Source organism: Dipodomys merriami, unplaced genomic scaffold (assembly GCF_024711535.1).
Source record: "Dipodomys merriami isolate MVZ:Mamm:240054 unplaced genomic scaffold, mDipMer1.0.p SCAF_211, whole genome shotgun sequence".
Classification (NCBI taxonomy): Eukaryota; Metazoa; Chordata; class Mammalia; order Rodentia; family Heteromyidae; genus Dipodomys; species Dipodomys merriami.
In genome coordinates, this window is record NW_027203505.1 from 2,021,429 (window position 1) to 2,047,492 (window position 26,064).

Sequence of the window (26,064 nt, forward strand, 5' to 3'; positions counted from 1 at the left end):
CTATTCCCCTGATTGGGGGGGGGTATGGCGCCTTATGGGACCTGCAAGAGGGATCGGCAAGACCAGGACCCTTACCAACCTTCCATAGAGGGGCCGAGGGCTGGGGAAGTAACCTACTTGGAGTCTTGACATTTAAGGGAAGTGCCACATAGGAGTCCAGACCTTAGGCCACAGGATTCACTTCCCCAAGCTTATCCGGTCAATCTGGCACCAGGAGGTAATATGCCCTTGGAATGGTATCCATGGGAAGCTAAAGATCTGAAAGAGCTCCTCAAAGTGGTGGTGGAGGACGGCCCAAACTCTCCTTGGGCCCAGACTCTATTACATGACATTGCTTATCACCTACTTGTGTGTCTGGTGGGATGTGGCCAAAGCCCTCCTCACCAGTTATCAGTTTATTAAATGGTGTGCCTTCTTTAAGGAGCAATGCAGACTGTGGGCGGAGAATAATCAGCAGGCTCAACCCATGATACCTATTACTTATGCCATGTTAACAGGGTCAGGGTAAAGGTACTCCACTGGCGTCCAACAGGTCACAAGACCTGGCCCATACAATGACCAGGTGAGACAGGCAGGAATTGCTGTATGGTACAAACTGGATGATGGGCCCACTGAATCTCCCATAGCAGGAGTGAGACAAAAACTTGGTGAGCCTCTAGATGAGTTTGTAGACTGAGTTCAACAAAGTATTAACCACAAGCTGTTGGCAGGGAACCTCCAAGATCAGTTTGTAAAGTTGCTGGTTTGGGAAGGGGTGAATGCAGACCACTGCATGGCCTGCATAGGATTTAGAGAGAGTTCCATGAGCAGATGTGTGGTGGCCTCACAGGATGTGGGAATGCAACAGCACCAATCACAATCATAATCTTTAGCTTTACAGGTTCAGACATCTGAATGACTGAGGCTATTACCCAGCTGCTGGCAGCCCAAGATGGAAGAACCTGAAAACCATTGGGGAGAGGGACTTGTTTTAAATGCGGGCAGGAGGGGCACTTTAAGAGGGACTATTCACAACCCCCCCTGCCAAACGGCCCCGGGCGGTCCTAACCTCCCCCTACACCCTGCCCCTGGAGCAGGAAGGGGTACCATTGGAAATAGGATTGTCCATCCAAATTTGATGTAAACAGAAAGACGTTAAACTAGGGGAATTGTGTCTTCCAGCCCTGTTAACTCAAGGAGGAACCCACTCTGTCTGAGTCCCAGGCAACCTCATGGCAGGGTGATCCAGGCCCATAGGATTGTACCCCTGGAGGAAGGACTCCACCTTAAAATGACTATTTTCATAGGTGGGAAGCAGTTTCACTGCCTAATTGACACGGGGGCAGATCAAACCATACTCAGAGAGGAGGAAGTGCCCTTGGACTGGAAGCTTGCACCGGGGCCCCCAATATTGGGGGTAGAGGGCAACTCCCAGTCCAAAGAGACGGTTGCCCGTATGAAATAGACTAGACTAGATGGAGAACGGGGAAAGATATGCTCTTAGTGGCAAAAACCTCACTGCCAATTTACTAGGGCAAGACATGCTAAGATAAATGGATGCCATCGTCACTACCGACCATCGAGCATCCTATGATGATATCCTGGATGGAGAAGAAGCACAAAGGCTTAAACAGGATCTAGAGAGAGTTAAGGAAAAGGATTTTCAACTTTCATAATTACAGAGAAGAATATAGGGGATCCACTCAGGTACACCCCCAATCCTAAAGGCCACTGCTCTGGAGTACCTCCCATTAGGTGGAAACCCAGAAGCTCTATCTTGGTGGAGAAGTGGCCATTGACTAAACCTAAACTTGTAGCCCTCCACTTTTTGGTGAAGGAACAGATAAACATTGGGCACGTATGTCCTTCTATTAGTCCTTGGAACACACCTGTATCTGTTATTCAAAAGGCCTTTTGTGGCTTGGCGTATACTCCAAGATCTAAGTAAGGTAAATGAAAGGATGGAGTTAGTAGGAACGCCCCTAAGAGGCATGCCCTGGACTCCAACTCTACCTTCAGAATATACCTTAGTTGTGATTGGTATTAAAAATTGTTTTTTTCTATCCCCTGCATCCAGATGACTGCAAGAATTTGCTTTCTCCATCCCTTCTCTTAATTTTTCCCAGCCTGATCCGAGTTTTGAATGGACGGTGCTGCCACAGAGAATGGCCAATAGCCCAACCTATTGCCAACAATATTTGGCCCCACTTTTAGGGCCTGTGCTGGGTTCAGATACCTCCTTTGCTTATGCCTCCATGGATGAGATAATTCTGGGGCACCAAGGCCAGGGATGCCTGGAGGGCCCTCTGGACCAGGTTCTCGCCATATTAAAAATGGGTTTTACCATAGCCCTCAATAAAATTCAAAAGGTAACTCCTTTTAAAGTGCTCGTGTCTCACCTTACCTTGACTTAGGCCAGCTCCGTTAACCCTTTGCTGGACATTCCAGCCTCTCTGACCTTAACCCAACTTCAGAGACTGTGGGGGGAAAGCAGTTGGCTGTTGGCATGGGTTCCTCTCCCTAAAGATATTCTTGTGTCTTATTTGCTCTACTAAAAGGCAGAATGCCCCAAGAAGTTATTACAATTTCAGATAGCCATTGGGCAACAATTTTGCAGTTCCAAAAAGCCCTGGATGAAGTTTACCTGAAGTGGTATTCTATTTTTGAGCCCATTTTCCATTGGTTGTTTGCAGGGGTTACATTGATTTCTGCAGTTTTAACATAAAGAGGGGAGCCATTAGAGTGGTTTCATACTCCCCTGGGGGTCACACCTCGGGTGTACTCTCAGGCAGGCCAACTTGCAGATGTTATTGTCAAGGGAAGGACCCAAGCTCAAAGGCATTATGGACTCAACTCTTACTCCATTGTTTTTCCTTTTCAGATGGTAGACGTTGAGTGGCTCACTCGAGCCAATGCTCATCTTGCTCTCTCTGAGGAGGGGTTCCTAGGCCAAATTGATTGCCATTATGGACCATCCAAATGGACTGTCACGTTAGGGCGACTTCCCCTCAAAATGCTTTCTCTATTTTCTTCTACAAATCTTCCTGGTGCCCTCCATATTTTTTTCTGATGGAGGTAAAGCAGGCTCTGTGTATGCAGCCTTTGAAGAGCAACAAAAGACCCCGAGCCAACAAATATTTCAACCTTGTCAAGGGTCAGCACAATATAAAGAAATGCTGGCCGTAATTATGGCCCTTCAGGACATTCAAAAACCCTTTAATTTGTATTCTGATATCCTATATATGATTAATTTGTTCCCTCATATTTCCCAGGCACATATTAAGCTGGATGAAAACCCTTTTTCTCCTCTTATGGTTACCCTTAAGGGTGTGTTAGAAGGGTGAGGAGCCACTATTCATATTCAACATTTGACAGGGAATTCAAAACTTCCTGTGTGTTTATCCGCAGGCAAAAATTGGGTGGACCAGTTAGCTACTGGTCCACGAGTATTAACGTTACAAGAGGCTACCTGTTTGCATGATTTCACCCACATTAACTGAAGAGGTCTTCAACATAGATTTCCTCAGATTCCTGTAAAGGACCTCAAAAAGATAGTACATACCTGCAAAACATGCCAGCCCTTCTTAAAAGTATCCCCGTTATAACCACTAATGGTATATCCCAGAGGCCTTTATCCTGGCAAACAGACATTACTCATTTCCTAGCCTTTGGTACATTTAAATATATCTTTGTCTGTATAGATACCTACTCAAGAGCATGTTGGGCCATAGCACATACAGGAGAAAGAACTAAACATTCACAAGCACATTTTCTTCAATGCTCTGCCACCTTGGGTCTACTAGCACAAGTTAAAACCGCTAATGGTCCCTGTTTTGTTAGTAAAGCAATGTCAGAATTTTTTGACAAATGGAACATTAAACATACTACAGTATTTCTCTATAATCCCCAAGGCCAAGCAATTATAGAACGAAATCACCAATGTCTTGAGAAATTATTAAAACAAAAAGTGGGAGTTTGCCCCCCTATACAGTTACAGATAGCTTTGTTTACCATTAACATTTTAAGTTTTCCAAAAGGGGCAACTGAATCCAGTTTTCAGAAGCACTGGGGACAACTAAACCCTAAGCCCCAAGTGAAATTCAGGTGGAAGGACCCCCTGACACAACAATGGAGAGAACCTGACCTGCTAGTTACCATGGGCAGGGGATTTGGATGAATTTTTCCCACAGAGATGACAGCCTCCATTTGGATCCTTGCCAGGAACCTCAGTGCTGGCAATGCAGATATAGCTCCATAAGAGAAGCTGTCCCTTCAACCTGGTAGCTTGACCTTCATTTTGATCACCTCCCTATGTCATTACATATGAACCATTTAATATTTCTGTAGGAGCTATTTATTTTAATGCTACCTGCTCTAATATTCCTTTTACAAGCCCCACCTCTGGACTCTGAAATGGCAAAGACTGCTATCCCATCCCTGACTGTTAAAGGACTGCTAATGACATTGCTTGGCCTGGGAATGCTTTTGCTGATGTTTTTTCTATGCCTTCCTTGCATTATATGTGCACTGGAAACCTCTTATGAGTTTAGCCAGCCAGTTATAAATTTCCCTCAAGAGGAACCGCAGCCAGAGATGGGTAAGAGGTGGTGCCAATCTGACCAACCTAAGACAGGCCCTTTAGCTTCGCTCTGAAGAAGTTAAGGATCAAGGGGAAGACAGACAAGATGATCCACCCAACCTAAGACAGGCAGGTTCGCTTCTTTGAACAAAGACGTGGTGTTGGGAGACAACAGTAAACTCAAAGTTCATCTTGACCCCTGTACTCGCTTGAAGGCACAAAGAACTGGCTTTATTGAAAGACACCACGTGCCCGGGATTGCTTTGCTATGTCTGCCGAGTTTTTTTTTTTTTAATTTTCCTTGTTTTTCTAGACTATAGTAGAATAGCCTGAGAGTGGGGGCCCACGAGGATGCACTGTGTCGCATACCCAGGCTGCTCCTATGTTCTGAAGAGGACAAGATAAAGACTGTTCTGTATGCCCCAGAATTAATCGAACTTCTTCGGACATTTCTAACTGTGGTGGGGCTGATGTTTATTACTGTGCTAGTTGGGGATGTGAGGTAACTGGAATGGGCTCTTGTATCTTGCACAAGGGCCCTATACTTTTCTGGCAATCTTGCACCTGCATAGCCAATGCTATTCTTACCAATGTAATCCTGTTAAAATTACCTTTACAGAGGAAAGGAAAAGGATAACTAACTGGGAGTTGTATCTGCCATTAATACAGAAAGGGAGAATCTGTGGGCCACACAGGCAGGAAAGATGGCCCTGAGAGGAAGTTGATTGAGCAGAGCCTGATTTGTTTACCTTCAGTGTGTAAACAGCTTGTGGAACTTAGGTGTATGATAAGGTGTTACCTTTACAGTGAATGATTGGTTCCATTTCCTCTCCTCCCACGCAGTATTTTGCTTTAAAAAGGTCTTGCTCTGTGTTAATAAACGAGTTCCTTCTTGACTTGACTCACTGCACCTGATTGTCTCCTGGGCTAAGGGAGGCTGGGGAATGGGCGAGCAGACACATGTAGCTTTCCTCGGACCCTGTCCAGCTTTCATGGGATGGATGATGACCCGACAGAAGAGGGCAGGTTTGTGATTTCACAGTGTGTTAGTGATATCACCATAGCACTGTAATGTCACAAAGTAATTGTGATGCCATATTATTTATGAGATCACAATGGTTTTCGGATATCAACCCAAATGCCACATTTGAAATAGAATGAACTAAGAAAATAGGCATTTACAATGTGTCTATAACATTGCAATGACAATTTAATGTCATAATGCTATGAGGTCATTGTAAATTGATGTGGCAAGGAGGTAATGATGTCATAATGACTATGTGTTGTCACACTGGTGACTGGGTAACAAAGGGTTTGTGATATTACAATGGCATATATGAATTCAATTATGTGTTCACAATGAGGATATGGATACACAAAGGGACTGTGATGTCACAAGTACCATATGTATTTTCAAAGGTACTTAGGGGTCAGGATAACTTTATGATACACCGTTGTGATGAGGTCACAACAGGTCTTTGATGTCATAATGATTTGGTAACATCTCAAACACATGTCCAGTTTCAACTGCTAGTATTTCACAATGTGCATACAAGTTCAAAGAAGGAGCTTGAAGTCTTAATGGACATGAATTTTTAAAAATGTTATGAGGTCATATTAGGCTTGTGAATACACAATGGGACAGTGATATCACCATGGCAATGTCAACTCAATACAATATGTCAAAATATTGTTTTGGTGTCACAATTAGTTGATGATGCTACATTGGTGATGAGGGCACGAAAGATTGGTGATGTCACAGTGTGTTGTGCATGTCACAATGACATGATGGTTCTCAATTGTCTTTACCTTACAATGAGTATATGAGTTCACAAAGGGACTTTGGTTTCTCCAATAGTATATGTTGTCACACATATATTGAAATCCTAAAAGGTTTGTGATGTCAGAATTTGTCACAATGGGTATGAAATCTGGCAGTGTGATATCACCATGGTCATGTTGTCACTGGGAATTTGTGATATCAAATGTCATATGTGAAATTTAATGAAGTCAACAAGAGATTATGAGGACAAAAAGGCCTAAGATATTAGAATTGCAGCGTCACAAAAGTTATGATGACAGGATAGGTTTGTGATGTCACGGGGAGTTATGTGATATTGTAATATGTGGTTATTGTGATATCACAGTGGCAACGTGATGTACAAAGGGATTGTAATGTCACAATGGTTATGAGTTCACGATTTGTTTATGATATCAACCTACAGGGCACATTTTAAATAGAATGAAATCACATAAAAGGCATTCATAATGTGTCTATGATGTCACAAGGACAATGTGAAGTTCTAAATCTATCATATCATTTTAGTTGTGTAATTTCCCAATGTGCAGATGTTGTCAAAATGACAATGTGATGTCACAATTGTGATGAACTAACAAACTGTTTTTGATGTTAAAATGTCCTGTCTGATTCTCAATTGTCAATATTTCACAGTGGGGATTTGAATACACAAAGGGAATGTTATGTCATAAATCTATGTATTTTTTCAAAGGATATAAGAGGTCATAATAGATTTGGGATGTAGCAATGTGATCCTTGTGTCAAAACAGCAATGTGATGTTACAATGGGTTTGTGATATCATACTGGTGATGAGGTCATAATGGATTAGTTATGCCACGACTTTGTAATATGACAACTATTTGTCCAATTTCAGTTGCTACAGACCACCATGAGGACACTGTAAAAACCAGCAGTGCCCCTATAATCCACGGGAACAGATAGTCATCATGGCCTCTTGGTCTGGACCATCAGAGAGGGGAGGTTCATGCCACTGGAGGGGGCAGGACATGCTGCTGAAGGAGATAGGATATCAAGCCCCACATAGTGAGCTGCCAAGAAGTGATGATTGAAAACTGTTATGAATGAAATATATCGCAGTGGGGGAAGGGCACAGCCTATATATAGGCTGCATGTTCAGAGCAACAGAAGGGGAGAGAAAAAGGGGAAAGGCCTGGAAGGAAAGAAGTGATGAGATTGCAGGAAGGTAAAGACCTGGGAGGAGAGGAAATTGAGGGAGAGCAGGAGGTGAAGGATGGCAGCTGGCCACCTGGATAGGGCAGGGCAGGACTGTCAAGAGTAGAGCAGCCTGAAGAGAAGGGAATGGTGGAAGGAAAAAAAGAAAAGACCTGAAATGTAGGACAGGTCTGGAGAGAAGGAGGATGAAGAGAAAGGAAATAGCCTTGTCCTTTGAAGTGTGGAGTTTTGGAGATCATTATTTTGGGGGATGGTTGTTTGCAGACCAGTTAACAAATCGCTGGGCTGCTCTTTGGAGCTCTGAGGGTTCATGGTTGAGGCTGAATTTAGCTCTGGGCATTCAGCCCAGGTCAAGGTAGTCGCTTGTTACAAAATTTATGAGGACAAGGCAGGTTTGTGATGTTACATTGCATTAATGATATCACAATGTCAATATGAGGTCACAAAGGGATTGTAATGTCACAATGGTGATGGGTTTCTGAAATCAAATTATATGCCACATTTGAGACAGAATGAAATCACAGAATAGGCAATCACATTGTCTCTATGACCTCACAATGAAAATGTGATGTCATAATTCTATGATGTCATTGTCATTTTGGGATGTCACAATGAGCTGATGTTTTCCTAACAAAAATGTGATCTCACTCTTGAGATGATGTCACAAATCATTTGTAATGGTACAATGGCATGTCTGATATCAGTTGTCCTTTGTTCACAATGAGGATATAACTACCCAAAAGGACTGTGATGTCACAAACACCATGTGCTTTTTCAAAGGTGCTAAGAGGTCACAACAAGTTTGGTATATCACAAGGTGATCGTGATATCATTGTGGAAATATGATGTCACAATAAGTTTGTGATGTCACAATGGGGATAAGCTCACACTTGGATAGTGATGTCACTATGAATTTGTAATATCACCATGATATTAGTAGATCACAATGAAGATACGAGTTCACATAAGGAGCTAGAAGTCAGAAAGGCCATGAATTTTGTAAAATATTATGAGTATGTAATATATTGGTGGAAATGCGATGGGACAAGATATCCCATTGGCAATATAAAGTTACCATTACATGAGATAGTATTGTTTTGAAGTCACAAATAGTTGGTAATGCCATATAGGTGATGAGGTCATATAGATTTGTGATTTCACAATGGGATGGTGACCTCATGCTAGGTCTCTAATTGACAATGAATATGTAAGTTCACAAGGGATAATGATGTATCCAAAGGCATACGTTTGCACAAGTGTAATGAATCTTAACAGGTTTGTGATGTCACAATGTGACTCAATGTTCATGACATCTGGCAATGTGATGTCACAGTGGTCGTGATGTCACCGTGGATTTCTGATATCACATCTCATACCTGATGTATTATGAATTAAGCAATTTATGAGCTCAGAGAGGCCAGAGATCACATTGGCAGCATGTCAAAACATTTATGAGGATAGGACAGTTTTGTGATGTCACAGTGGGTTAGTGATATCATAATGGCAATGTGGTGTCATCAAGGTACTGTGATGTCATTATGGTTATGTTATCACAATCTATTTCTGATATCAACCCACCTGCCACATTTGAAATAGAATGAAATCACAGAATAGGCATTCCAATGTATCTGTGACATCACAATGACCATGTGATGTCATAATGCTATGAAGTCATTGTTGTTTTATGATGTCACGATGGTCTGATGGTGTTATAATGACAATGTGATGTTACACTGGTGATGATGTCACAAAAGTTTTGCCATGTTAAAATGGCATGTCTGTTCTCAATTTGCTCAAAATGAGGATATTGGTACACAAAGGGCCTATGATGACACAAAGGCTAAGCTTTCAAAGCTTCTGAGGTCATAATAGGTTTGGCATGTCACAATATGATCATGGTGGCACAATGGCAATGTGGTATCACAATGAGTTTGTGATGTCACCACAGTGATGAGGTCACAATGCGTTAGTGATGTCTCATCCAGTTTTAATATAACAATGACATATGCAACTTCAATTTCTTCTAATTCACTATGAGGATACTGTAATAACCAGTGTTGCCAGAATTATCTGTGGGAGCTGATAATCATTGCAAATTTTTGGCCTGGCCCACGGGAGACTGTGGGGAATGCCGACAAATGTGGAGGTATCAAGCCTCACGTAGTGAGCTGTCAAGAAGTGATTGAGCTTTGGGCAGATTGGGAAGAGATGGTTTAAAATAGTTAGGCAGTAGACCCGTTGGAGTGAGGAGGGGTACAACCTATATATAGGTTGCATTTTCAGAGCATTGGAAGCGGGTATAAAAATGGGAGCTACCCGGATGGAAGAAAGTGATGAGATAACAGAAAGGAAAAAACCTGAGAAGAGAGGAAGATGAGGGAGAGCAGAAGGTTCGCAAGTGGTAACTGGGGCAGACTAGGGCAGACCTGTGGAGAATGGAGAGACCTGAAGAGAAGAAGGAAGTGGTCGAAGGGAAAAAGTGAAAGACCAGGAAGGAAGGACAGGTTTGTAGTGAAGGAGGGAGGAATGAAAAAGTAAAAAGCCTTGCCCATTGAGGTTTGGAGATTCGGAGATCATACTTTTTTGGCTGGTGGTTTGCAGACCAATTAAGAAAGGGTGGGGCTGCCCATTGGAGGTCTGAGGTTTGGTGGTCAGGGCTGCTCTTGGACCTGGGTATCCAGTCCAGGATAAGGTAATCTCAGTCCTCATTCTATTGTAAATTGTTTTATTATATTAAATGTGACCACATGGTTTGTCTCCTTGCCTTAGAGGTCATAAGTACACGAGTTCACAGAAAGAGCTTGAAGTTTCAAAGGCCACGAATTTTCTAAGGTGTGATGTAGCCGTATAGGTTTGTAAAAACACAATGGGACAGTGATATCACAATGGCAATACCACAAATGTCAAAATAATGCTTTGATACCACAATTAGTTGTTGATGCCATTCTCGTGATGAGGTCACAATAAGTTTGTGATGTCACAATGGATTCATGATGTCAGAGTGTCATGGCAGATCTCAATGGTCATTAATTGACAATGATTATATGATTTCAAAAAGGGACTGTAATGTCTCCAAAGGCATGTGTTGTCACAAATGTGATGCCGTTCTCACAGGTTTGTGATGTCACAATGTGATACAATGGTCATGATATCTGGCAGTATGATATCACAGGGGAATTCTGATATCACATGTCATATCAGAAATATGAGATTTAAAACAGATTATGAGCTCACAAAGGGCCTAACATATGACAATGTCACAAAACTTATAAGGACAGGACTGGTTTGTGATGGCACAGCAGGTTAATGATGTCGCAATGGCAATGTGATATCACAAAAGATCGTGGTATCACAATGGTTATATGGTCAAATGGGTTTCTGAAATAGAATGAATTCACAGAATAGGCCTTCACACTGTTATGTCTATGACATAACAATGTCACTGTGATTTATCATGCTATGATGCCATTGTCATTTGGTGATGTCACAATGAGGTGATGGTATCATAATGACAATTTGATGTCACTGCTGATTTATGATGTTACAACTGTTATGAGGTCACATTATTTTTCTGATATCAATGCACATGTCAAATTTTAAATAGAATGAAAAAGCCTGGAACTGGTGGCTCATTCCTGTAATCCCAGTTACTTAGGAGGCTGAAATCTGAGTATTGCAGTTCAAAGTCACCTCAGGCTGGAAAGCCCATGAGACTCTTATCTCCAATAAAAACCAGTAGAAAACCAGAAGTGGTGCTGTGGCTCAAGTGATAATGTGCTCGCCTAGAGCTGTCAAGCAGGGACAGCACCCAAGCCCAGAGTTCAATTCCCATGACGAACTACAAAAAAAAAAAAAAAGATTAAAAACAGGCATTCAGAATCTGTTTATAACATCACAACGACAATGTAATCTCATAATACTATCTTGTCATAGTTTTCTGATGTCAAAACTAGTTGATGCTGTTATAATGAGAATGTTATGTCACACTGATACTGTCACAAAGTGTTCATGATCTTACAATGGCATGTCTGATATCAATTGTCAGTTCATAATGAGTTATAGTTACACAAAGAGACTGTGATGTCACAAAGGCTATGTGTTTTTTCAAAGTTGCTAAGAGGCCCTAATAAGTTTGGGATGTCACAATGTGATAGTGATGTCAAATATCTATGAAAGCTCACAATGGGTTTGTGATGTCACACTGGTGATGAAATCAAAGATTTGTGAAGACACATCTCATAATCACATGCCCAATTTCAGTTGCTACTACTTCACAATGAGGATATGAGTTCACAGAAGAAGATAAATATAAAAGGCCATGAATTTTCTAAAATGCTATGAAGAAATACTAGGTTATTGAAAACACAATGGAACAGTGATATCACTATGGTAATGTGATGTTGTAATATGATGATTTAATAATGTTTTGATACCACAATTGGTGATGCCACACTATTGATGAGTTTACAAGAGGTGTGTGATGTCACAATGGGTTGGTGACAACAAAATGACACATGTGATCTCAATTGCATACTCACAATGAGTATATGAGCTCACAAAAGGACTGTGATGTCTCCAAAGTCATGCGTTGTCTCAAAAGTGAGGAAGTCCTAACGTGTGTGTTGTCAGAATGTGACTAATGCTCATATTATCTATCAGTGTGTTGTCACCATGATCTAAATGTCACACTGGATTCGGGTATCACATTTCATATCTGGATTAGGTAAGAGAGTATTGGAATTTCACAGTGGATTAGTGATATTACTATGGAAATGTAGGGTCACAAAGGGATTGTGCTACCACAATGGCTATTAGATGACAATGTGTTTTTACTATATTAGGTTTGTGCTGTCACAATTGTTTGGAAATGTCACAATGGCATGCCAATTCTCAAATATCATTAATTCACAATGAAGATATGAGTTCACAAAGGGACTGTATTGTCTCCAAAGTCATGTGTTGGCACAAATGTGATGAAATCCTAACAGATTTGTGAATTCACAATGTGACACCATGGTCTTGATGTCTATCAATGTGATGACACAATATTCATAATGTCAGTTTCAATTTCTGATATCATATGTCATACCTGAATAATTATGAGTTTGAAAACAGAATATAAGCTTACTAAAGGCCTAAAATATCCTAATGGCAGCATATCACACAAGTTATGACTAAAATCTCATGGTCTTTGGATCTTAAGATACTTTCTTTGAAATTGTATCGTCATTGTGAACTAGTAAAAATTGAAATTAGACATGTCATTGTAATAATACAAACTCATGGTGATATCACAAACTCATTGTGATCTCATCACCACTGTGACATCACAAACTCATTGTGACATCACATTGTTGTTGTGCATTCACAATCACATTGTGACATCACAAAGCAATTGTGAAGTCCTAGCACCTTTAAAAACACACATGACCTCTGTGGCCTCACAGACCCTTTGTGTACACATATTCTCATAGTGAAAATTGTGATCACACATAGCATTGTATCATCACAAATACTTTGTGCAATAATTACGACTGTGAAATCACATTGTCATCATGAAACCATCATCTCATTGTGATAACACCAAACCCCAATGACACCATACCATTTTTTTCTTTTTTTTCTTCTGTACGTTTTTTTATTGTAAATATAATGTATAGAGGGATTACAGTTACATGAGTAAGGTAATGAGTACGTATCCTATCAAACATTGCTGCTTTGATATCACATTGTCACTTTGATGTCATAGACCTATTGTGAATGTCTATTCTTTGATTTCATTCTATTTCAAATGTATCATGTGGGTTGATATCAGGAAACCTTTGTGAACTCATTACCTTTGTGACATCAAAATCTCTTTGTCATAGCACATTGCCTTTGTTATATCACTAATCCACTGTGACATCAAATACCTCTCCTGTCCTCATAACTTTTGTGATATGTCATTGTATTATTTTAGGCCCTTTGTTAGTTAAAAATCTGTGTTTGACTTCATATTTCAGATATGACACGAAATATTTAAAATCCAGTGTAACATCATGATATCACACCACTGGACCTCATAACCATTGTGTTATTTTGTGACATCTCAGAACTGTTAGTTCTTCAACTTTTTGACTACATACACTTTGGGGACATCAGAATCCCTTCCCAAACCCATATACTCATGCTGAGTTAATGACAATTGAGATCCCACATGCCATTGTGACATCACCAACCCCTTGGGACATCTCAAATCTATTGCGACCTCCTCATCAGTATGGTGTCAAAAATTGTGACAGTAAAACATTATTACAACATGATGTTGAGACATCACATTGTCATAATGAAATCAGTGTCCCATTGGGTTTTCACATAGTATGACCTCATGCAATGAATCTTCTTCTATCACCTGGTATCCTCATATTGAATTATGAGTAATTGAAATTGGATATATCATTCTAATATTATAAACTGTGACATTATAAAACCATTGTGACCTCATCAAAAACCCAATGGGACATCTCATTTCCATTGTGATCTTATGAATCACATTGTGCCATTCCAAAGCTATTATGACCTCTTACCACCTTTGCAAACACACATGGCCTCTGTGACATCACAGAATATTTTTTTTATCCATATCCTCATGTAGAGCTAATGACAAATGACATCAGACATACCATTAAAATATAAAAAAATCCTTTTTGACATCGTCATAATTGTGACATCATGTTGCCATTATGACAACATCAGCTCATTTTGACATGTAAAAGTACAATGACATCATAGCACTGTAACATTACATTGTCATTCTGATATCATAGACACGTGTTTGCCCTTTAGGTTATTTGATTCTATTTCTAATGTGGCATGTTGGTTGATATCAGAAACCCATTGTGAGTTCATGTCCATTGTGATATCATGGTGCCTTATTAGCATTACATTGCCATTGCAATGTCACATTGCCAAATTGATGTCACAAAGGGATTTTGATGTCACAAACGTTATGACATCACAATGAGTTTCTGATATCAACCAACATGCCACACTTCAAATACATTGAAATCACAGATTAGGCATTCATAACGTGACTATGATGTCACAAAGACATAATGGCAAATGGTATAATGTCATTGTCATTTTGTGATGTTACCATAAGCTAAAGATATCATAACAACAATGTGATATCATACTGGGTATGACGCCACACAGAGTTTATAATGTTACAATGGTTATGAGGTCACAATGTGTTTCTGATATCAACTGATATGCCACATTTAAAATAGATTGAAATCATAGGATATACATTCACAATGTGTCTATAACAGCAAAATGGCAATGCGATGTCATAATGCTATGATGTCACTGTAGCTTGGTGATATCACCATGAGCTGATGGTGTCATAATGACAGTCTGATATCACACTGGTGATGATGTCACAAAGGGTTTGTGATGTCACAGTGGCATGTCAGATCTTAATTGCCATTAGTTTATAGTGAGGACATGAGAATGAAATCACAATGACATACACAAATGAACTGTGATGACACAAAGGCGATGTTTTTTGTCAAAAGTGCTAAAGTTCCTAACAAGATTCGGTTGTCAAAATGTTAATGATATAAAAATGGGTTAGTGATGTCAAAACTAGTTTGTAATATCACATCTTATTTCAAATTTCAATTGCTATCAGGTCACAATGATGCACGTTCACAGAAAGAGCATGATATCCCAAAGGCCATGAATTTTCTAAGATGTGATGAGGTCATAATAGGTTTGTGAAAGTATGATGGTACAGTAATATCACAATTGCAATATGATGTCAAATTATAATGTCATGTGTGTTATGTCACAATTAGTTGGTGATGCCATAATAGTGATGATTTCAAAAGATATTTGTGATGTCGCAGTAGATTGCTGATGTGACAATTCCATTCCAGACCTCAATTATCATTAACTCACAATGGGATTGTGAGGATTCCAAAGGCATTTGTTGGCACAAATGTGATGAACTCAGAACAGATTTCTGATGTGACAAAGTGACACAATTGTCATTACATCTAGCAGTGTGATATCACTATATTCATGATGTCACAGTATATTTCTAGTATTTCTTGTCATACCTGAAATAATATGAGGTCAAAAATAGAGTGAGCTTTCAAGGGGCCTAACATAACATAGTGGCAACATGTCACAAAACTTATTAGGACAGGACATGTTTGAGTTCTCACAGTTGTTTAGATATCACAATGGCAATGTTATGTCACAAAGGGATTGTGATGTCACAATGGTTATGAAGTCAAAATGTATTTTTGATATGAACCCACATGCCACATTTGAAATATAATGAAATCACATTATAGATATGCATAATGTATATATGATATCACAATGACAATGTGATGTCATAGTGGTATGATGTAATTACATATTTGTGATGCCACAATGAACTGATGTCCTAATGACAGTGATGTCACACCAATGATTATATTGTAAATGTTTTTTGATATTACAATGGCATATCTAATCTCAATAGATATTTCACAATGAGGATATGGGTACACAAAGATACTATGATGTCAAAAAGGTCATGTGTTTTTTCAAAGGTGCTAAAGATGTCATAATGTGTTTGGGAGGTCTCAAGGTGATTGTAATGTCACAATAGCAATGTGACATCACAAAGGTTTGTGATGTCACATTGCTGATGAGGTCACAATGGACAGGACAAGTTTGTGATGTCACAACAGGTTAATGATATCACAATAGCACTGTGATGTCACAAAGGGATTTTCATATCACAATGGCTTTGAAGTCACAATGGATTTCTGATATCCTCCAATATTGCTCACTTGAAATAGAATGAAATCACAGAATAGGCATTCACAATATGTCTATAATGTCACTAGGAAATATGATGTCATAATAATAATAATAATAATATATTTAAGTTTAGTGATGTCTAAATGGCATGTCTAATTTTATTGGTCATTAGATTACCATGAGGATCCCAAAGGTTACTATATGCTGAGTCCTTCAAAAGGCACATTGTGCTGAGTCCATTACACAGGGTTCTTTGTGCTATCTTTTTAAAGTGTGCTGTGTGCTGTCATCCCAAATGGTGCTATGTTCTGAGTGCTTGAGAGGTAGGTATCCCCAACAATCACACACACACACACACACACACACACACACACACACACACACACACACACACACACACACACACGGAGGTTCACGGTGTACCTTCCTGGTGTGTGGGGTGGATGGCGAAGAGTCTCCTCCAGTGGTTGGGCTGAGCAGCTGCTGGATTTAGGGGGAAGCCCTGAGCTGAGGTGTGGCTGTTTCTGCTATGGCCTGGTAGCCTTATGGCAGAGTCAGGGCAGCACAAGACCAAGGGTGGGGAGGGGGTGTGACTGAGTGGCTGACATGGCAAAGCCAAGGGGGCACATAGCTGCTACAGCCAGGGGCACACGGGTGCTAGTGCACTGACCTGGCGGTGGCAGGGCAGCCCGGGAGAGAAGTGGGGGCAGAGAGAGAGAGCAGATAGAAGAGCAGGCACATGCACCAGGGGAGATGGCAACAATGGCTGGCCTCTGCTGCTCTAGGAGCACAGTTCTGGGCCAGGAGCACAGAGCACAGAATGCCAGCACAGCAGGCACATCCCTCGCACTTCCCCAGGGAGGGTCAGAGGCTAGGTAGGCCCTAAGTCCAAGGATCCTGGGCAGGGACCTCAGCTTCAGGGAGGTGCACTCAGCCCTACCACCCGCCTGCCCTGCCCCAGCCCCCTTTCCTGCCCTTCCTGCGGCACTGCTTTTCAAGCATGTCCCTGCAGGTTCAGACCCGTGGTGACTTTTGGAGTCATGCAGCAATGTTGCACCCCCAGCTGGATTGGAGCCCTGACCTGGTCCCAGCCCCCGGTCCTCTGCTCTGGGCCTGAGCATCCACCAAGCCACTGCCTTCACTGCCTGGTGCACCTGAAACCATAGCCTACAGCTTCTCCCCAAAGCACACATGAGTGCTGCCCCATGGACCCACACCTCACGAACTCCCCCTATGCACCCCTTTCTCCTCCGCTCCCCCCCCACGGACCCAGCCCAGTGACTCTCACCTCTCCTCTCGTGTCCCAACCACAACTCCCCAGGGCCAAGCAGGCCAGCCCTGAGTCTGAGACAAATGCAGCCCAGGACTGGGGTGGGGGAGTGGATGTCGACTCAAAGAACCTAGTCCAATCCCTATTGGCCAACGTCTGAGGAAATAGGGAGATGCAGGAATGGGTGAGAAGGGGGCGTCACCTCACCCCTGGCCTGGAGCAGTGGGAGTCACACAGCTGCACATCTGCACCCTTACTCTCCCTGATGGGAACCTGGTGGCTTTAGTCAGAGGTGGGGAGCAGCATCTCCTCACCTGCCTTCTTGGCTCTTTTCCTTTTTTCTGGGGGTGGGGGATGTTGGATGCAGAAGATAGGCCCCCATCTTGCTGTGTGAGACCTTGTCCTCTGTGCTGTTACCCTTTCACCTGAGGAGGGTCCCAGAAAAACCCACTAGGGAGGTGATGGCACTGGGGGTCAGATAGAAGGTGAATATCTGGGAGGAACACACCCCCTCTGACACACGTACACCTGGCCTGTTCCTCCCACCCCAGCTGTCAACACGACTCACAGGGTGATCACATTTCCCAGCTCTGCCAGCATCTGCTGGTGCTTCCAATCCATCTGGTCTCCTTGTCCTCTCCAAGAATCCACCCAGTCGCCCAGAAGCATCTAGGCTGGAAGTAGGGAGTCTGTCCATGTATGTAGCCTTTAGGACCCAATCAATTTCCCCAACACCACCCCCATCCAGGGTCAGAAACACCCCTGTGTCCTGGCCTAAGGTTTTGGTGAATGAGGATTTAAGGCTGGTTGTTCCCAAGGGGAAGGGCTGGCCCTGTGAAAGGGGAGAGATGAGTCATGCTGTGTCATTAGAGTAGTGCTCCCCTTGGGTGGGAGCCTTTGGTTTTTACAAGGGAACAGGGAATGGGAACCTTTGTCCTTCAGCTTGTACATTGTCCCACATGAGGAACCAACAAACTTAGGAGAGGCACTACTGTGAGTCTGTGTGTGTGTGTGTGTGTGTGTGTGTGTGTGAGAGAGAGAGAGAGAGAGAGAGAGAGAGAGAGAGAGAGAGAGAGAGAGAGAGAGAGAGAGAGAGAGAGAGAGAGAGAGAGAGAGAGAGAGAGAGAGAATCTTTCTCCTTGTACAGACTGACTGTGCTCAGGTGAGTGATCAGTTGGCAAATTGCAGGTGCTGCATGGATGATGAGACTTCTGTCACCGTTCTGGATTTGTGTGTGTGTGTGGGGGGGTGTGTGTCTCTGTGTCTGTGTGTGTGTGTGTATGTTTGGAGAGCAGGGAGATGAGAGCAATTAAAATATATTTAAGTCATCATGTCTAAAAACAGCTAAAGCATTTGATTTCTGTGTGTGTATTTGTTGTTGTTCTTTTTTCAATACCTAGTACGAGCCCAGCCACAATTTTTGTGTTCTCCTTCACCGTTTCGTGGCTCCTTTATGGGAAGATTTCAGTAGACATTCCTTTCCTCCTATTTCCACCTCTCTTCCCACTTTCCTATAGCCCACAGTAGATGCTGGGCCTGCATGTGCCTCCCTTAGGTGACCTGTTTGAACCCTGGACTAGAGTGGACACCTGTCCTTCTATCCACAGCCAAAAGTTTGGTGAGGCGAGTGTGACAAGAGCCACACTATTCCAGCCAGACACTCTGCTTTTGTGTTTATATTCTAATTCAAGGGTTGGGAATGTGTCTGCCTAACAAAATTAGGGAATGAGGTGGGGGAGAGGGTAGGGCAGGGGCTGTGAAGCTATGACATGGCAGATGGTTCACCATGACCGAGGATGAGAGGGGAACCTTACCTAGGGCATTTATGATCTCTGAGGGCATTCAGGCACAGGGCTCTGGACCCCCACTGGTGGCCTGGATTCCCTCCTGGGGCATTGCACCAGTTTTCAATCCTCCCTGGAGTCCTGCACGACTCTAGTCCTGCCTGGGCTGTTTCCAGCTGGACAGTGGTATGCAAGTCCATTCCCGCTGCTGGAGCCCTCTCCATATCAGGAGGTGGCAATTAGCTAGGGCTCGCTGAATGCCAGTTTCTGCAACCAGCTGTAGGCTGTCTGGAAGGAAAAGGGGACCACTGACTTGGGAACACTTTAAGTTTGATTGGGACAGGGTGTTTCTTTTATTTAAGTTGGCAATTTTCACTAACACCTTGGATTATGGGTCAAATTAGATGGATGATTTCAACCGCCAAAAAATGATGTTCAGAGGTCAGGAAGATGGCAGAGGAGAAGCTGGAGGCTAAACAAACTCTCCCATAGAAAGCAGTTTTAGAGTTCCAGTGAACACTCCTAGGCCAGAGAATTACACCAAGTATGCAATTACAGCACAGGGAGTTTGGCCAGAAAGGGAAAATCCAGGCAAAGAGACAAATCTGAACACTTGCTGGCAGCTGCAGCGGTGGCGGCAGCAGCGGTGGCGGCTGTTGCCACATCTTCAATACAGAGAGTTCGGGACAAAGGTGCCAGACCCAGCAGGCGAACAGATACTACTTAACACCAGCAAGAACTGACAAGGAGCAGATATCTTCACCCTGCAAATCGCAGACCAGAGACGACACAGGAACCCACCCTCTGGCATGAGTAGAAGCCTGACATCCTCACTCCTCAGGGAGCAGAGGAGGAAAGGCATCCATCTCCGACCCCACTACCGGAGATCTCCATCTTTGATACTGACAAAGGCTTGGCTGAGCTGCCAGCTCCAACTCAGGCCTTGGACGAAAACAAGACAGTCATTTAGCAGGTCACAGGAACCTACCCAGACCTGCAAGGCATAACACCACCCAGGAAAAAGGCACCTACCCCAGACAGAAGAAAATCTGTCATCAGGAGTGGCTTTCTTCACTCAGTAAACAGAACCAGAGGCTACCCCTCCCTACAACAGCCTAGACAATCCATTGAAATTCAGTAAGCATAAACCCTGAGAAAGGCTCCAGGTTGGGCTCTGTGACTGTCTCAGAAGGTAGCCCCTCAGGGAAAAGCTACTGTTTGCTGAAAGGCCTCAACTCTACCCAGAAACTAGCCTCAACACAACATCTCCAAATTAGAGGAAACAGCTATCTCCCTCTTTTGTGATACTCAAAGCAGATCTCCCTTCCACTGAACTAGCCGGGGAGGAGGATCACAAAATCCTGGGTAAAGCAGAGCAATTTTCTGTTTGCCCAAACAAACTGATTTAATAAACCAATCAAGCCACAGGAAAACCCAACTCCACAAGCAAACCAGAGACTCCACCAAGAGACTGGTTATGGAGACAAGGGAGATACCGAATCTTCCCATCCCCTCCAAAAAAAAAAAAAAATCAAAGGACTTTCTAATTTTTGTACCTTATATTTTATTTTTTTAATTTTTAATTTAAAAATGTTTTAAAATTATTTCTTTATTCTTCCTAGTATAATTTTTATTTTAGGTGTATATGTGTGTGTGCTTTTTTGGAAAAATCTCTACTGACCTTTTGATCCTTTTTATTCTTTCTTTTCTGATTCTTTTCATTTCTTCTCTTTCATTTTTTTCTGCGTGACTTAATTGCTGTTCTGCTCACCCTCAAATATACCCGTCATTGATTATTAGATCTTATACTCTATTGTGTACATACTTAATCCAGAAATAACTCAACTCAAAACCTCTTAGACTTAAATTCCTTAATAGCAGTATTACATGTTTATACCCATATAATATTTTAAACCTTTTTTATTTTTCTAGTTTTCATGTCTCCTTTCTATCCCTCCCCTCCTCTCATCCCATCTCCATTCTTCTCTGAATAATACTCTTTCAAACTTGCAGTTTTTAAGGGCTTAACTTTTTAATTTAAATTTTTTTCCATTTTTTTCTTGTATCTTTTTTCTTTTTCTTCTCTTTTTTCTTTTTCTTTTTTTCACTCTCTCTGCTATCATTCTGCCCAATGCATTACCTTCTTTGAGATTAGCATATGGTTAATTCCACTCTGCCTCACCTTCCCAAATCCCTCTAATCCTATTTTCCCCACATTTTCCCTAAACCTAATAATTTCTGGTTGCCAAATTCTCCTTTGCTGTTCTTAGGCTATTAAGACATAGTTGTTTGATGTTCAATAAATTGTATCTCTTGAACCAGATTGTATCTGCAGATTTTGGACTATGCAACTATGGATTTTTGTTGATGTTTACCTTAAAATAGTGTTCTAGAAAAATATTGGTGTTATTCTCATCCCAAATAGGCAGAACATGCCAGGAAAACACAAGAAAAATGGCAAGCCCGGGGAACTCAACTCCCACTCATGACAATCAGGAGACAGAACAGATAATGAATAATCCAGAGGAGAGTTCCCGAAAGGCTCTACAAACACTACAGTTAAACAGGGTAAATAAAAAGAGGGAAAACTAGCAAAGGTCTCAGTGTGATTATGATAGGGAGAGAGAGGAGGCAAACCAAAGATCAATACACGAGTCTCCTGAATGTGAGGAAGCTACTCAAAGATTGACACAGTAATTGCGCGTGCAGACTGAGAACATTCAAAGAGAAAAAAAAGAATTGCGTGAGCAGGTTGAGATCAGTCAAAGAGATAGACAGGAATTGCGTGAGCTGGCTGAGAACAGACAAAGAGAAAGTCAGGAATGGCATGAACAGGCTGAGAACAGACAAAGAGACCTACAGGAAATGTGTGAAAGTGAGGATGCTAATCAAAGAGAAATACAGGAACTGAGAGTTCAGGAACTGAGAATAGACAAAGATCAAAGGAGGCATTCATGAAATCCATAAACAGGGAGCTGAAAGACATCAGTGAGACCGCAAAGGGAATGCTCAGTGGAGCCCAACAGAAGGAATGGGAGTCCAAGGAATCCATAACCAATCAACTCAGTGAGAATAAACACAGAACACCAAATTAAGGAAGTAAAGAAGTCCTTACAAGATCTAGAACAAAGTGCCAACAAAGAATTTTAATTTCTTAAAGCCAAGCAATTAGAAGGAAAATAAATAAAAATCAAAGTAGAGTTTTGAGAGTAGAATAGACCATGCAGAAGATCGAATCTCGGGGATTGAAGACAGCCTAGATATTATAGAGAATGAACATACAACCATCCAAGACAAAACCAAGAAATATGATAGATCTATTCAACACTTGGCCTAATCTGAGGATAATGAGTGTAGAGGAGAACCTAGAGACAGAAGTTAATGGTCTAGGAAATTTGTGTAACAGGATCCTAGCAGAGAACTTCCCAAACATGCAAAAAGATAGGCCTATTCAGATACAAGAAGCTATTAGAACCCCAAAATAGACCAGACCAGAACAGGACATACCACGGTCACATTATAATCCGTATAGGATCAATTTAGGCCAAGGAAAAGATCCTTAAAGCTGTCAAGGACAAAAGATCCATCACCTATAAAGGGAAAATAAAGAGAATCACCTCAGATTTCTCAGCAGAGACAACCAAGAATACTGTACCCAGCTAAACTCTCCTTCATTATGGAAAGTAAAATAAAAATGATCCATAGCAACAAAAAACTGAAACAATATATCCCCATGAAACCGGCCCTACAAAAGATTCTTAAAGATGTCCTAAGCATAGAAAACCAACAAGACCACAATAAAGGCCAAGAAACCACACCCAAGAATCCAAGAACCATAGGAAGAACCCAGTAGGTGCAGCCCCAAATTAGGTGGATAAAATGGCAGGAACTCCCAAATACCTCTCACTCCTATTTCTCAACATTAATGGACTTCACTCTCCAATCAAGCGACATAGACTCTCTAGTTAGATTAAAAAGTAAGATTCTTCTATCTGCTGCATTTAGGAGTCACATCTTGCCCATAAAAACAAACACATTTTCAATGTGAAAGGCTGGAACAAAATCTACCAAACAAAAGGCCCCCATAAACAAGCGGGAGTTGCAATCCTAATAACATATAAAATAGATATCAAATTAAAATTAGTGAGAACAGATAAAGAAGGTCACTACATACTAATTAAGGGATCTCTCCTTCAAGAGGACATTACAATTCTTATTACGTGTTTGCCAAACAAAGGAACACCCAAATTTATCCAAGAAATACTACTTTATCTCAAATCTCATATAGATCCAAAGACATTAATTATTGGAGACTTTAAAACAACACTATCCCCCCAAGATAGATCCACATGGCAAAAACTCAGCAGAGAAACTGCAGACTTAAACAACTGCATACATCAACTATATTTCACAGACATCTAACAAATATTTCACCCAGCAGCATCAGAATACATGTTCTTCTCAGCAGCATATGGAACATTTTCCAAAATAGACCACATTTTAGTCACAAAGCAAACTTGTCCAATTTCAGAAACATTGAGGTCATACCATGCATTCTCTCAGATCACAAGTGAATAAAATTAGAACTCAAAACCAAAAGCCACCATAGAAAATCCTGTAACACTATTTAATCACCAATGGGTCATGGAAGAGATTAGAAATGAAATTCAAGTGTTCATGATATTCAACAAAAATAAACACACAAACTACCAGCTCCTCTGGGACACAGAAAAGGCAATACTCAGAGGCAAGTTTATACCTCTGAGTTTGGACATCAACAAATTGGAGAGATCTGAAACCAAAAATTTAATGAGACAGCTGAGCCTCCTTGAAATTGAGCAGCAAGAAAACCCCCAATCCAGTAGACAGAAAGAAATAATTAAAACTAAATCAGAATAAATGAATTAGAATCCAAAAGAAACATAGAAAGAATCAACAAAACAAAGAGTTGGTTCTTCAAAAAAAATTACCAAAATTGACAGGTCCTTAGCAAATCTTATCAGAAAGAGAACACATCCAAATAAATAAACTCAGAGATGCGAATGGAAACATCACCACAAAAACAACCAAGATTCAGAACATTATAAGGGAACACTTCTCAAAACTTTATGCTAATATGTTCGAGAACTTGGTAGGAATGGACCCTTTCCTAGCAAATATTGACATGCCAAAGCTAAACCAAGATGATTTAAACCATATTAATAGGCCCATATCAAGCATTGAAATAGAAACAGCAATAAGAGATCTCCCATCTAAGAAAATTCCAGGACCAGATGGTTTTACAGCGGAATTCTACAAGGCCTTCAAACAGAACTCACACCAATACTCGTTCAACTATTCAATGAAATTGAAAAAGAAAGTGCACTAATAAATTCATTCCATGAAGCTATAATAACCCTCATCCCAAAACCAGGCAGGGACTCATCAAAGAAAGATAACTATAGACCCATAACTTTGATCAATATTGATGAAAAACTTCTCAACAAAATTTTGGCCAATCGACTTCAACAATTCATGAAAGAATCATACAACACGATAAAACAGGATTCATTTCAGGGATGCAAAGCTGGTTCAATATACTGAAATCAATTAACATAATTCATCACATCAACAGGAGCAAAGATAAGAAACACATAGTTATCTGAATAGATGCAAAAAAAGCAATTGACAAGATCAAATGCCCCTTTATGGAGAAGGTTCTGGAAAAACTAGGAATCCATGTTACCTTCCTCAATACAATAAAGGCTGTACATGACAAACCTACAGCTAGCATTATACTTAATGGTGAAAAACTAAAGTCATTTCCTCTTAACTCAGAAAATAATGTCCACACTCTCCACTTCTCTTCAATCTAGTATTAGAATGCCTAGGTACAGGAAAAAGACAAGATGCAAACCTAAAGGGGATCCAAATATGGAAAGAAGAAGTAAAACTCTTCCTCTTTGCAGATGTCATGATCTTGTATTTAAAGAATCCCATAGACTCCACTCCCAAATTACTCAAGCTGATTCAAAACATTGGCAAAGTATCAGGATATAAAATTAACCCTCAAAAAGCAATGGCTTTTCTGTATACCAACAATGAGAAGAGTGTGGCTGAAATTAAGAAAGCATCTCCATTCGTAATAGCCTCACAAAAAATAAAATACCTAGGAATTAATTAACCAAAGAAGTGAAGGACCTCTATGATGAAAAATTTAAAAACCTGAAAAAAAATCAAAAGAGATCTTAGAAAGTGGCAAAAAGTCCCATGCTCCTGTATTGGAAAGATAAACATCGTGAAAATGGCCATCCTTCCCAAGGCTATCTACAAGTTCAATGCGATACCTATCCATATTCCAACTTCATTCTTCAAGGAAATTGAAGAGACAATCCAAAAATTCATATGGAACAATAAAAGACCACGAATAGCAAAAATATTCCTTAACAGAAAGAAGAGTGCTGGAGGAATATTAATACCAAATTTCAAACTCTCCTACAAAGTCATAGTAATCTAAACAGCTTGGTACTGGCACAAGAATAGAACTCAGGACCAATGGAATAGAATTGAAAACCAGAGATGTACCTACAGACCTATAGCTATATAATCTTTGATAAGGGACCTAAAAATAGAAGGGAAGAAAAACAGCCTCTTCAGTAAATGGTGCTGGCAAAATTGGTT

General features: G+C 41.1%; 1 pseudogene; it reads right to left on the minus strand.

Annotated features, from left to right (window-relative positions):
- Positions 1–19,956: 19,956 nt before the first annotated feature.
- Positions 19,957–26,064, minus strand: part of LOC138834311 (ankyrin repeat domain-containing protein 49 pseudogene) — a 57,447-nt pseudogene continuing 51,339 nt past the window's right edge.